The sequence below is a fragment of the Lepeophtheirus salmonis genome, chromosome 9 (genome assembly GCF_016086655.4).
Source record: "Lepeophtheirus salmonis chromosome 9, UVic_Lsal_1.4, whole genome shotgun sequence".
NCBI lineage: Eukaryota > Metazoa > Arthropoda > Copepoda > Siphonostomatoida > Caligidae > Lepeophtheirus > Lepeophtheirus salmonis.
This window is the reverse complement of record NC_052139.2, coordinates 25,067,663-25,080,734: the sequence shown is the minus strand read 5'-3', so window position 1 is coordinate 25,080,734 and position 13,072 is coordinate 25,067,663. Positions and strand designations below refer to the sequence as shown.

General features: G+C 28.9%; 1 pseudogene; it reads right to left on the bottom strand.

The window, feature by feature from the left end:
* Positions 1-4,605: 4,605 nt before the first annotated feature.
* LOC121124723 (brachyurin-like) lies at positions 4,606-5,577 on the bottom strand (annotated as a pseudogene).
* Between the last annotated feature and the right edge of the window lie 7,495 nt (positions 5,578-13,072).

Here is a 13,072-nt window from a genome sequence, read left to right as displayed (position 1 = left end):
ATTTATTAAAAATACAACAACCAAAAAGTTGGAGATTGAAAAGATATGATTTTGCGGTCGGTATACTTCTATTACATAACCAAAATTCCTTTTGCTATATTTAAAATTTCATTTAATATCGATATATTGATTGGTTTTCATCTATTTTCAATATAATTGGAGTCAAAGCAGATTTAAACATTATCTTTAAATATATTGTTAAGAAAGTATGATGAATTATATGTTAGTCCTTATGATATCTTACAGTATTTAATCTCTCATTTTTAGATCAAATAAAAATTTAACTCTTAATTTTGGTGTTTCATTCAGAAGAACCTATCTTTGAGAAATATTTCGAGTGACAATCCTACAAATATAGACCAATGACGCGCAAATTGTCACAAGTGAAAAATGCTAGTGAGCATACCATACTTAGAACTACTCACTAGTTACCACATTCACTTATAAATAAGAATTATTATTGATTTGGCGTTTTTTATACGTGTTAATGAGAAGGGAGGTTGAATATTTACTTTAAAATTCATATTGATTAGTCAGTCGTTAAGAGGACATAAAGCTCTTCGGATCTCTATCCTCTTGAGTGGAGTGTGAGCTAATGAAGACTTGTTCTTCATGATGGACTCAAATTAAATTCAAATTGTTTCTTACCGCCCTTCATTTGCTCCCCTTTCAGAGTGAAGGAAGTGAGCTCCATAATTAATTTTTAGTGAGACTAGTTTTTTTTTGAAGTTTTGTTTCCTTGTCCCTTCCATTCATGGATTTTGATTTGGAGAGTGAGACAATTTTTAATAGCAACAAAAGAATAAAATAAAGTTATTTAAGATATTTCCATTGTATTTGGGGTTCACAATTTCACAACGTCCCCCTTTTTATTCCAAAAACCTATTAATTTGTGGCCTATTCACAAGCTAAAATTCTCATAAATGTGATTCTACTCAAGAAGTCTTCTTTTTTCTTTCTTAGTATTTGAATTTATATCTAATAAGAGAAGAAGAAATCTTTATGGATTTAAATGAAATTTTTTGATTAAAATAGCATTTAAAAACTTAATACTCCTATCCAAAGATAGAATTGGCAGCCACAAAACTATTAATATATATATATTTATATCACATATCTAAAGGGTTTGAGTGTTAAAAAGATGTGTTTTAATTTAAATAAATCAAACTTGTATCTAACAAAAAAAATTCTTTATCACATCATATCAGTAATCAATTGTTGGAGTTAATATTTCTAGGGTAGAAAAGTAGAAAATATGATATAGAAGAGTGAGCAAAACTTTTGTATAAAAGGCATCTGATTAATGTTTTTTTTTAAAATTATCTTTCGATTTAATATTTAATACTTCTAGCATTTTGTTCATCAAGTCATATCAGTTGGAGTTAATATATCTATGGTTTGAGTAGTAGAACATATGATTTAAAGTGTAGCGTTTTGTTTTTTTTTTTTAATTTTGCATATGAATAATGTTTTTTTGTTGTTATTTTTATAAAAAACAATTTTTATAACTTTTTAAATATTCCTTGTAATTTATTTTCCAATCATTTATGAAAATTTAAAGTGTATGTCTGTGTGTCTATTTGCCTGTTTGACTTTGCACAACTTATTTTTTTGGGTATTTTTTTGTAGAACTGCGTAATTATCAAATTTAAGAAATAAAAATGTAGCAATGATGTTGTAGCCTAAGGTTTTCAAGTCATATTAAAAAAGAATAATAGACTCCATATTTGTCTATTTAATTCAAAGTTTTTCTTTTAATCGACTTCTAATTACTCCAATACCAGAGGTTCTCACTAGTTAAAATATAACATAGGTTTTTAAAGCCTTTGTTACAAAATTAATGGAGCAGTTAATATAAAATAATTCCAAAAAAAAATTTGTATTATAAATTTAAAAATGTTAAATTTAGTATATTTATTTTTTTTAGTAATTAAAAAATCTTACCTTTGAAATTTTACAAAAATTTAATCAGAGGTATTGAATGATTCAAAATTGATAAATCTCTGAAATATAAATGATGTCAAAATAAAACAGTACACCGTGTTAAGAAATGGGGTATCTGTTTTAAAAACGTGTATTTTAAGTTTTACAACTGAAACTCTGAACTCTGGACATTAAAAATATCAAGGAGTTACAGTTTAAAACAATTCAAAAAACTTTCTTCATTATGAGGGGTGGAACTATAACCTATCAACACAATACTATACAGAAGCTTATAAACAATTATGTTTCCGCTTCTTAACTTACAATTATATTTGTCATAAATTTGATTATCTATCCAAGTTCAAATTTATTTTTACTTTGTTATATATTATAAACAGCATTTTGTACTTATACAAGTAAATTATAAAAACCTCTTATTTTACCTTCTCTATTGATTATAAAAGGGATATTGCATAAAAAAAACAATTTTTTTCTCAGGATAACCAATTTGAATATCCAATATTAGTATTGAATGCACATCAAAAAAAAAAATAGTTTTGTAATTAATTAATGTCTTTTTTATATAATAACGTTCAATTCATGAAATTTAATTGTGCATTACATAGGAGCCTGTTGGATTTTTTTTAATACAATAATTTATAGACATCTTTAGTTTATAAAGTTTATTAAATGACATTGAGAAAGAATATGTACAATTTATTTGATAATTATCTATTATAACCAAAAGTACCCGACATTGCTCATTGTTAATTTTTAAAACAATTTATTGAAATTTAGTCTGTCTTCCTGTTTGTAGATATGTCAGTTTGACTTTGCACGACTTATTTATAGGGTATTTTTTTCTAGAACTGTGTGACTAATAAATTTAAAAATGCAAATGCAGCAACATGCATGTAGCCAAAGGTCATTGTGTCATTTTAAAAAAAGAACAGTGAAATACATTTCCAGCATCTGATAAGCGTTTAGTTGAAATAGCAAGGTTGACTATGGAAGATTCGGTGCTGCAGAAAGTTTTAGAATATGTAGAGAAAGGGTGGCCTGAAAATATTAACCAAATTCCAGAGGAAATTATTAATACCTCGATAACATTTTTCGTTGGGGTAATTTAGTTGTTTACAGAGAGAGAATAGAATGGAATTACGGTGTGATATACTACATCGGTTGCATGAAGGATAATTATGAAATGAGGATTCAGGTATTGGAGACGCTTAATAACTGATTCTATTTCATCTTCAACATTGTTTTCAGTTGAATTTTCTGAAACAAAATGGAAAGTAGACAAGGAATTCAAATAGTCTGGTATGTTCAATGAAATATCATTCTCATTACATGATTATTGTGAATGATGTTATTCAGTTATTCTGTACGTGAAAAATTGATATATATGTGCGATAACTGTGGACAATTGTCAGAGTGAATATTTTAGGAAACCCATACCACGTAAACCACGCAAATATTTGTTTCAGCGTAAAGAGGTTTTTGTATTGGGCATGTTCCGTGTTTTGATCCACTTTAGACCAGCATAAACCATAACCAGACCGTCTTTCCATGATATATTGTCTTAGTACTCATGAATACACTCCAATTCACTCCTCGGAGAGGAGCAAACAAATTGAGACAGTGGAACCGATGGGTTTTCTTAACATATCTTATATGGACAACCCTCTGAATGTCTTGATCGATACCCAGCCACACTAGTCATAAATATTTTATCTGTACTCATTTTTTTACTTAGTTCATGTTCGTCTATGCCTGTCAACATAAGCAAATTGCATCTCAGTAAACCCGTTGCATCATCACCAAAAAAATGGCTAGTCCAAGGGACCACAGGAGAGAGACTGTGTGTGAGTAAACGCTACCCTTTTATTCAAAATATATTTTAATCAAACTAATAAATGAAGGACCAGAGGCTAACTCATACTACAACACACTGTATTTCAATAAAGTAAAGGTGTTTTAATTATTAAAGAAACTTTATGAAAGTTTAATCTTATTCATTCAATTCATAACATCGTGGTAAGTAAATTTTGAGATATAACAAGCTCCAGACAAACCAGAAAAAAATTTATTTGTGCTCATTGATGAATAAAATCGTTCATATATGATAGGGGAGACAGTTGACTAAAATCAGCACAAATACGTACCAAATTATCGAGTTTCATTACAGTTTCGAGGGGTGAGGCGACTTCCATAGTATGTACCTTATATATATATAAAACATAACACTCATCAAATGATTACAAAAATTGAAGAGGCAGAACCTTGACAGGAACATTTCAGGCCAAAAATATATACAAAAATTTATACATTCAAAACAGAGTATATGTTTATATTTATCTTTGTCTACTACTGGAACATTAATCAGCACTAGTCCCTGCGATCACAATAAAGTGTACAAAAAAATATAAATTTACACAAAAACTGTCAGCCAAAATACTTGCCCAGCAATAAGAGTAGTGATAGATACTGTTTTGCACCCATCAGTCAAACGACCTGGAATCAGCAGAAATTACCTTAAAATATTTTTTTCGTAGTAATGTATACAATTTCAAAAACATATAATACCATATCTTCTTTCTACAACTGTAGAATATCAGGAAGCATTTTCTTATCAATATGGAGCTACATAGTGTTTCATACTCATATTATTGCAAAATTAACTAGAATTAATGCGTTTTTTATTTAATATTTATTTTAAAAATACAATAAATTCATTATTCGATAACAATTCCAGTTACTTCTTGAATAAAGTCTAGATGTGATGATACACGTGCAAACCCATTGATACCTCCTACACATTTCCAATTTGTCACAAATTGGTTGACTCCAATTTGCATATACCTTCCATTTTCCATTTCGTAGTTAAGAGGGCCGCCGCTGTCACCAAAACAAACAGCCTTTCCGTGATTTGCATCGGTACAGATTATATCTTTTCCTTGATTTCATTGAATAATTGAAACATTTTTAGCAAAATATAATTCAGCATAATTGGCTCTATCAAAACTATTCACACCCCATCCTGTTATGGTCGCTTTTGAACCAATAAAGGAACTACTAACATTTGCACGTGTTGGTAAGCAAACGGGGCGGACAAATCTATTTAATATCAAAGAACTGTTCAATTTGATCAAAGCAAAGTCTCCCTTTGACGATACGTTAAAATGGGAACTTTCTCGTATTTGCATATTTTTTTTCATCAATGATACTTCCATATTTGCTATGAGCCCCAACACGAACTCTGGCAACACCATTAAGATCAATACAATGCTTAGCAGTAATAATCCAATTTTCATCCAAAATAGAACCAGTACACTCACCATGGGTAAATACAGCAGCTAGCCAAGGAAACTGACTCCTTACTGCTTCCTGTCCTCCAATGATTCTTGAATCCACTGAAGGTTTGTTTTCAATACCACAAGTATCTGGATATTTGGGATTAGCCAAAGTAGACGCAATAAGAGCAACGAATACTAATGTCCTCATGATTAGGTAAATTGATTTGATATAAGTTTACTTTCCATGTTTTTGGCGTATTTATACTACATGGAATGATGATGACAACAATATTATCAATATATAAATTCATCATTATTTGAATAACAGGATATTGAATTCCCAAACATAATTGACAACTCAATTATCTACACCTTTACATAGCAAGACTTTGGAATTGATTGATAAACGTTATTGATTTCACCTTTACAACAGAACCTTGTAAAAACTTTCATCAAAGTTCATTTCTCTAATTATTCTGATACATAAGAAAATAATGATTAACTAAGTAAGAGTCTAATATGTTCGTTTTATTATAATGAACTACGTAAATTTAAAGGAATTACACATGATGTATTAATAAGATAATAATTTGTCCTAAAAAACTTTCCAAATGAACTTCTTTTTCTGAAATAGATAAAATAATATTCAAACAGATGAGCTCATAGAAGACAAACAGTAACCTACGGAATTTGTATCAGAGTTTTAATTAAAAAGCTCTTGTTGGACTATGAGAAGAATCAGGGATCGACATCACAGTAATTCTTGCCAATGTTCTTCCTAATTTCCTTCTTATCCTTTGTCACAGCTGATTGTACTTGATCTCCTGCAAAACAAATTTTCAAGGTTACCAATCTTTTCCTGCACTTGTGACTACCCCTCACACACTTAGAGGCCCTTTTGAACTATAATAAACAAAAATCCAAATTTAGCATCATCATGTGGAATCATATACTTTCGTTATTTTTACTTCTTTTCTTGACTTTTTCAAAGTGTTCCCAAAAAGGAGACGAGTTCAAATACAAATATTTTCATTTGAAATGGTACCTTAAAAGTAACGAGATGTAAACAATGAAAAATAAAAAATTTAAGTGAAAAAATTTGTAATGAGGCGTCTTTTCTTAAAAATGGTCAATTTGTTAAATTCAGACCCAGGCCCATAAAATTATACCCTAATTTTTTTTCCCAAAAATCTGAACCAACTACCCAAAAAAACAACATAATATTACTATTATTAGTAACATCCTGCAGATGCAACTATTTCCGGAAAATATAATCTCCATCAGAAACGATAATGAAAAAGAACTAAGGAAGATTGATAGCATTATTAGCAAATATATTGATGAAATTTTAAAACATATACTAACCTTTGTCGGAGAATAAAAGATTTGAATCAAGTGTTAATTCCAAAAGTAAACACATCCTAATATGTACACCATATGACAAGACAGTGTGTCATACTAGGAGGAAGAAAGGAATTGATTTCATTCGGCTCACTTTAAGGAACATGCTAGATTATTTTATACATTTACTTGCTAAATGCAGATTTCTTTCGAGTCTAGATACATCTTTTGATGCTCTTCAACAACTTTCAATAAGAATTTAAGCTACGGTTTGTCAGTTACTAACTTTGTTCCTTAAGAGGCCCTCTAAATTTTTATGAATAATTATTTTTGTTAAATTTTGGTCTGGTTTCTATTTATTTTTCATTTCACATAATATTTCCTTTTTTGTTGCCAAACTGACTCGAAGATGATCGTTGGCAAAAAGAATAATTTCTAGTCGTATATCTTCAGTGGTACATGCTTTTGCATGTATTGTGAATTGCTTTCACGATAATCGAGGAAGAAGTCATTTTTTTTTTTTAAACTGGCAATTTTTTTTCATAAATTAAGAGCCATAAAATGGCACAAAAAAGTAAAACGTATATTTACTTACTGCATGGGTGCAAATCCAAAAAAGTTGCTTTGGTGGAAAAAGGGAAATTTGGCATCATAAGAAGTGGTGAATTGATCTTAAAACGGTTAATAACCCCTGATCTAATAGGATTTTCCTTTCAGAAAATTAGAGCATTTCATTATGTGACTATAAGATAAAAATTTGAGAATGCAGTGAACAAACAAAAACTTATAAATAACCTAGTTTGTAGTTTAAACTAGTTGTTATGACTAAATACAATTTAAGGAAATATGTTGTCTTGAAGAATAAAAAACTTTATAATTTGTCGTGACAAAATCTTGGAAAATAAATCTTGGAGAAATAACTCTTGGAAAATAACTCTTGGAGGCTCTTCATGTGAATGAAGAGCCTCCAAGAGGGTAAAAAAAAAAGACTTATTGTTCTTTCTTATCCTAGAAATAGCAATGGTATAACCTCTGGTATTGGAGTAATTAGAAGTCGATTAAAAGAAAAACTTTGATTCAAATAACCAAATATGAAATATATTTATATATATACAACATCATTGCTACATTTTGATTTCTTAAATTTAATAGTTACTCAGTTCTACAAAAAAATACCCGAAAAAATAAGTTGTGCAATGTCAAACGGGCAAATAGACGCACAGGCAGACACTTTAAATTTCCATAAATGATTGAAAAATTAATTACAAGCAATATTTAAAAAATTATTAAAATTGTTTAATTATAAAAATAACAACAAAAAAATACTATTCATATGCAAAAAAACAAAACAAAAAAAACCACTACGCTTTAAATCATATGTTCTACTACTCTAACTGTAGATAAATTAACTCCAATTGATATGACGTGATGAACAATATACTAGAAGTAGTAAATATTGAATCGAAAGATAGTTTTAAAAAAACATTAATCAGATGCCTTTTATACAAAAAGTATTGCTCACTCTTCTATATCAAATTTTCCCATGCTTCAAGCCTGGCATCAACTCGTATCGTGTGTATAGTGGGCATGTTAAAAAACAAAAAACTGAAAACCAAAATGATAACTCTGACAATTTGAAGCATGTTTTGGAGAAGATACGCTATAGTCATCTGTTACAAGGAAGAGCGGAGACGAGAATAAATAAAAGCTTTAGTAAGAATGATTCCAATATCGATCACAAATTCTACTCTCAATCAAGCAAAGACTTCCATATATAACTCCAATACTAATCTTCAGGTTTACAATTATGAGCACACAAAAATTTTCAGTCAGGATTAGAAAATATCATTAAATCTATATAGGAAAACATATGTTTACTACTAAGGAGTTAAATAATAATCGTGGTCTTGTACATTTTAGCAAGCACAAATGAAGTCTGTTCTCCCATTTTTTGGAGAAAAAAGAGCAATTCCATACAGAATATTAGATCGAACCTCTGGATAAGAGAGTACTATTTTGGGCCAAAGAAAAGTTTGAAGGTGTCTTGGTTTTCACCCTATATGAAGCTCTGTGTCATCATGCCACTAAAACTTAGGCCTTCCTGAAAAGCAAATATCTGGACTTTTGGATATCAACGTGTAACCGCCCTCTTCTCTAAATGGGAATCCATGGACTACTTTATTGTTGAGTTTCTGGGTAAAAGGAATCTTCTACTACTCACAAAAGTGCCCATTATCTAGAGTTCAATCAAGATTGAATGACCCGTATCGAAGCAATTATTATAGCTGATAGCTCACAAATTGAATAAATGTTGTGCCAAGCAATATCTTCAGATGATTTTGTTGAATAAATATCCTCAATAAATATGATCTTTTCGCTTTAATTTTATCATAAATTCATTTTATAAACTTTAGAGCATTATCAATTACTTTAGAAACTAATTGTAGTTTAATGTACTTGAAAAATTCGTCCAAAATAATACAATCAAAATGATATTCTTTGTCACATTCCACATCAAGAATTTCCAAGAAGGATAAGTCTTCTGCTATTAGTGAAAATAATATTTTATATTTTTTTAGTTAAAAAGTATTGACAAGTTGTTTTTAATTTCTGAAAATATTGAATAAAAAGCGAGGACCCTAGGGGGTGAAAAAGTCAAGAAAGAGAATAAAAATAGTAAGTTTGAGTAAATAGAGTTTAAAGGTCCCGTTTCTGTAGACACCATTAGAAATATAGTTATAGCAATAATAGGTGTTCAAATACTATCCACGAGAAAGAACGAAGATAAATTAATAGGGATGTCATGAACAGGGATTAGGGTTATTAAGGTTATAAGCAGAGGTAACGAGATGAAGAGTCTGAGGGAAGGGTTATTAGAGGCCATAAAAAGCGTCTTAAGTAAAATATATGATAGAAGAAAAAAAATAAGTATCAAACTACAAGTTTATTCATATTAAGTTTAAATGGGGCTCAAGTGGGGTTACTTTATTTATTAGTTCAGAATATTTTTTTGTTTAGGTTTTTTGGTGGCTATTTCCAAAGGAGACTCGTGCCAAGAGTTGAAATTAAGGGGATGGGGGGGGGGAAGGGGGCTCATGGTATAAAAAGCTTAAGCGCTTGAGAAATTCCTCTATTGAACACTGTTATTTTATTTAGGTCCGGAGCAAGGGTTAGTGGGAGGCACCACAGATTGTTGCGGGGATATCACCAAAGCGCTGTTTTGATCTTATTAATCACTGTGTTATTGGGGGCCTATTTTACTTGTTACAAGGTTCTTCATTGGTAGAGGCAATTCAAATAATAATTTTCTTCCCATTAGACACTCTAATAGCTTATGAACCATCTCGATTTGAAATTTCTTTCCCAAAAAAAATTTGGCTAAATATTTGCAAGCCCGAACCACTGCCAGAGCTTCCTTTCTATAGGAGCATACTTCTTCTCAGATTCCATCAGAGTCCGGCTTGCATACGAAATGGGGATGCATCCTTCTCCTTTCTTGTGTATTCATACAATGCTCTTACTTTCTGTCGTGTCTTCCATTGGAGTCTATTTTCGAAAGTTCACTTTGAATTTTCTTGAAGCATTCTTCATGCGGCTTGTTCGAATCATTAAAAAATTTTTAATCAAGGACGAAGTGGTGTCGTCAAGTTCATTCTATTACAAAGGAAACTTTGCAATTTGATTTACCATTCCCATATATGACCTCAACTCTCCCACTTTTATTGGTACTCTTGTCTCTTGAATTTATCTTTAGAAGATCTTGCTCTTTCTTTGCCTTGGTATCGTAGGAATCCTTATCAATCTTAGTGATACAAATGTCATTGATACGTACACGTACGCCTTCAACAGGATTTAATAAATGGCACAGTTTTGTCTGGATAACTTTTAGTCCACTCGAAATTCCAAACAGGAGACAATTGAATTTGTATAATTTTAAATTTAATTTATAATTTTTGGCTTTTTATAAAAGGCAAAGTATCTGTTATACATCTTGGGACTATATAATTTTTTTTCTAATCCCAAAGTTTAATAGATTTTAAGAATGAAAAAAGTAACTTAAAAAATATATATACGAGTATATTAACTTATAAATTGTTGTTACATACATTCAAGGGAAAACTGTTCATTAAGTTAAACTAGGGGTGGGTGTATGGTTAAGCACCAAGAAAGTGCAGTAGCGAGCTATACAGTATTATTGATTAAAGTTTTTTGTTTTTTTTCCAAATTAATGAGCAGTCCACTATGTTATGATAGTCAAGGATAGAATATGATCTGTTTCTGCTTTATATGAAAAAAATGAGAATAATTTAATTTAGAGTTAATTTATAAGTAATTTAAATTTTTTCAGACATTTCACTAATAATATTTTGAATTACACAAAGGTATACAGCAAATATTCTTTATTTGAGAACTATGTTTTCACTACATTGATTTGTCAAAGAATAAACAAAAAAAAGGAGCCCCCCCAAAAACTGGGGTTTCCCTTTTTAATCTTATCAGAGTTATTTATTTAAACTTTTTTGTTATGCTTCATATATGGAAAACGATGCCATTTTGATATGAAAAAAATGAATGCAAGGAAAAGGCAATAATTATAACTAAAAATATTATAATTTTGTTTAAACTTATATCTATTTATTATTATACATTTGTAAAAAAATTTGTGTTAAATATAGGTGATAATGCTTACTTCAGAGGGAGAAGTTAATACCACAGTGATTTATTTAATAACAAAAAAGAAGGAAATATATTATGTTTAAATGAGATCAATGACTTATTTAACAGACATGATCAAATTTTTCATATGCATTATATGAAAATATAGTTTCCAGACCCTCCTTCAAGGGCATGTGGTACCAAAATTAGTGTGTATAGGGGGGGGGGGAGGATTGTTGCACTCTCCCATGGAGTATTAGAGTAGTAAAAATACTGGTAATTAAAATAAAACAAAGCAAAATATAATTCATGAAGGTTTTCTTTAAAATCCTTTTCTTTTTTATTAAGTTTTTAGAGTATTACTAAGATTCAATGCCATATTTCGACATGAAAAAACGATATATACGAAAATCAAAGTAAATAATAAATTGATAAAAACATTTCAATATTTAAAAAATGAATTATTAAATACGTTATCTTGAATATATTTAGTAAAAAAATGTTTATAACCAATAAAATTTAGTCAAATAAAGGACATTACTTAGATGATAATATCTTTTTTATTTTTCTTCAAATAGCTGAACTTATAAAATATACCTATATTTCAATTTTTTTATAAATGCCTTAAAAAAGGTAAATTTTTATTGATTTATGTTCAATTAAGTTTATAGTATTTATTAAAAGAAATATAAATAAGTTGGTTGGTTTGTGTAAATATAGATTACATTAATATACCAACAAAAAAATTAATTACATAAGAGTCTTTATAATTACATAATTTACTTGTAAATATAAATAACATATGTACATAAAAATTATGTAATCATACATACGCATAGGTAATTATATTTTTTCGTTGCAATATTATCTTATATAAAAATTTATAGCTATGTTATTAATAAAATATTACGAAGCAGAATAAATATACTATCAAAAATTTTAATATAATGAAATTTATTCATGTTAAAGATTTTGTAGAAATCATGAGACAATGATAGCTTGGGATTATCTAAAAGATAAAAAACAGTTGGCATGAATGACTTATGGGACGATTTAGGGACTTCTTTCTGTGTCTTTTTGAATGCAAGGTTGCATGATACAATAATGGTAACAATGTTTTTAGGAACATCCCTTTAAAACCAAAACTAAGATTTGGGATGTTACTAGGAACTGAATGACTTTTTCCAAAACTTTTTTTTATTTGATTATAGCAACTGGACATTCTGAATACTCAGAATCATAGAAATATAGAAAAGGTAAAATCAAAAAACTTAGAATCAAAGAAATACAGCAATTGTATATATTAAAATACTTTGACAGAATAAAATAAAGGAAAGTATTGCACATTTATAAAACTTAAAAGAGTAGCCTTTCATATTTAAATTAGTGATGGGTCGATTAATCGAAATCAGAGAATATGGTGTTTTTTCTGGAATCACCATTGGGAAATTATGTTTAATTTGCGATTACGACTCTTATTTATTATTCGGATAAAACAATTTATTATTTTTCTACCTTATGATATAAAAAAATGTAATATATGAAATTTAATTTAATTTTTCAAATGATTTTTGGTGAATAACTATGTAATTTTGGAATGTTTCTCAAAAAAAATTATATTAGAAATTTAACTTTTGAGATTTTTTGAAATTCTAAATTTCATAGCTATTTACATAAAATTAAACTTTTCCAAAAAATGAAATTTCAAATATTAAATTTTTGCAAAATAAATTTCTAAAATCCTTAACTATCCACAGGAAATTATTACTATTATTATTATTTTTTTATCTGAAAGATAGCGTGTTAAAGATTGCTAAATATAATAATTATCCATGGATTTATTTGGGTCTTTTGGT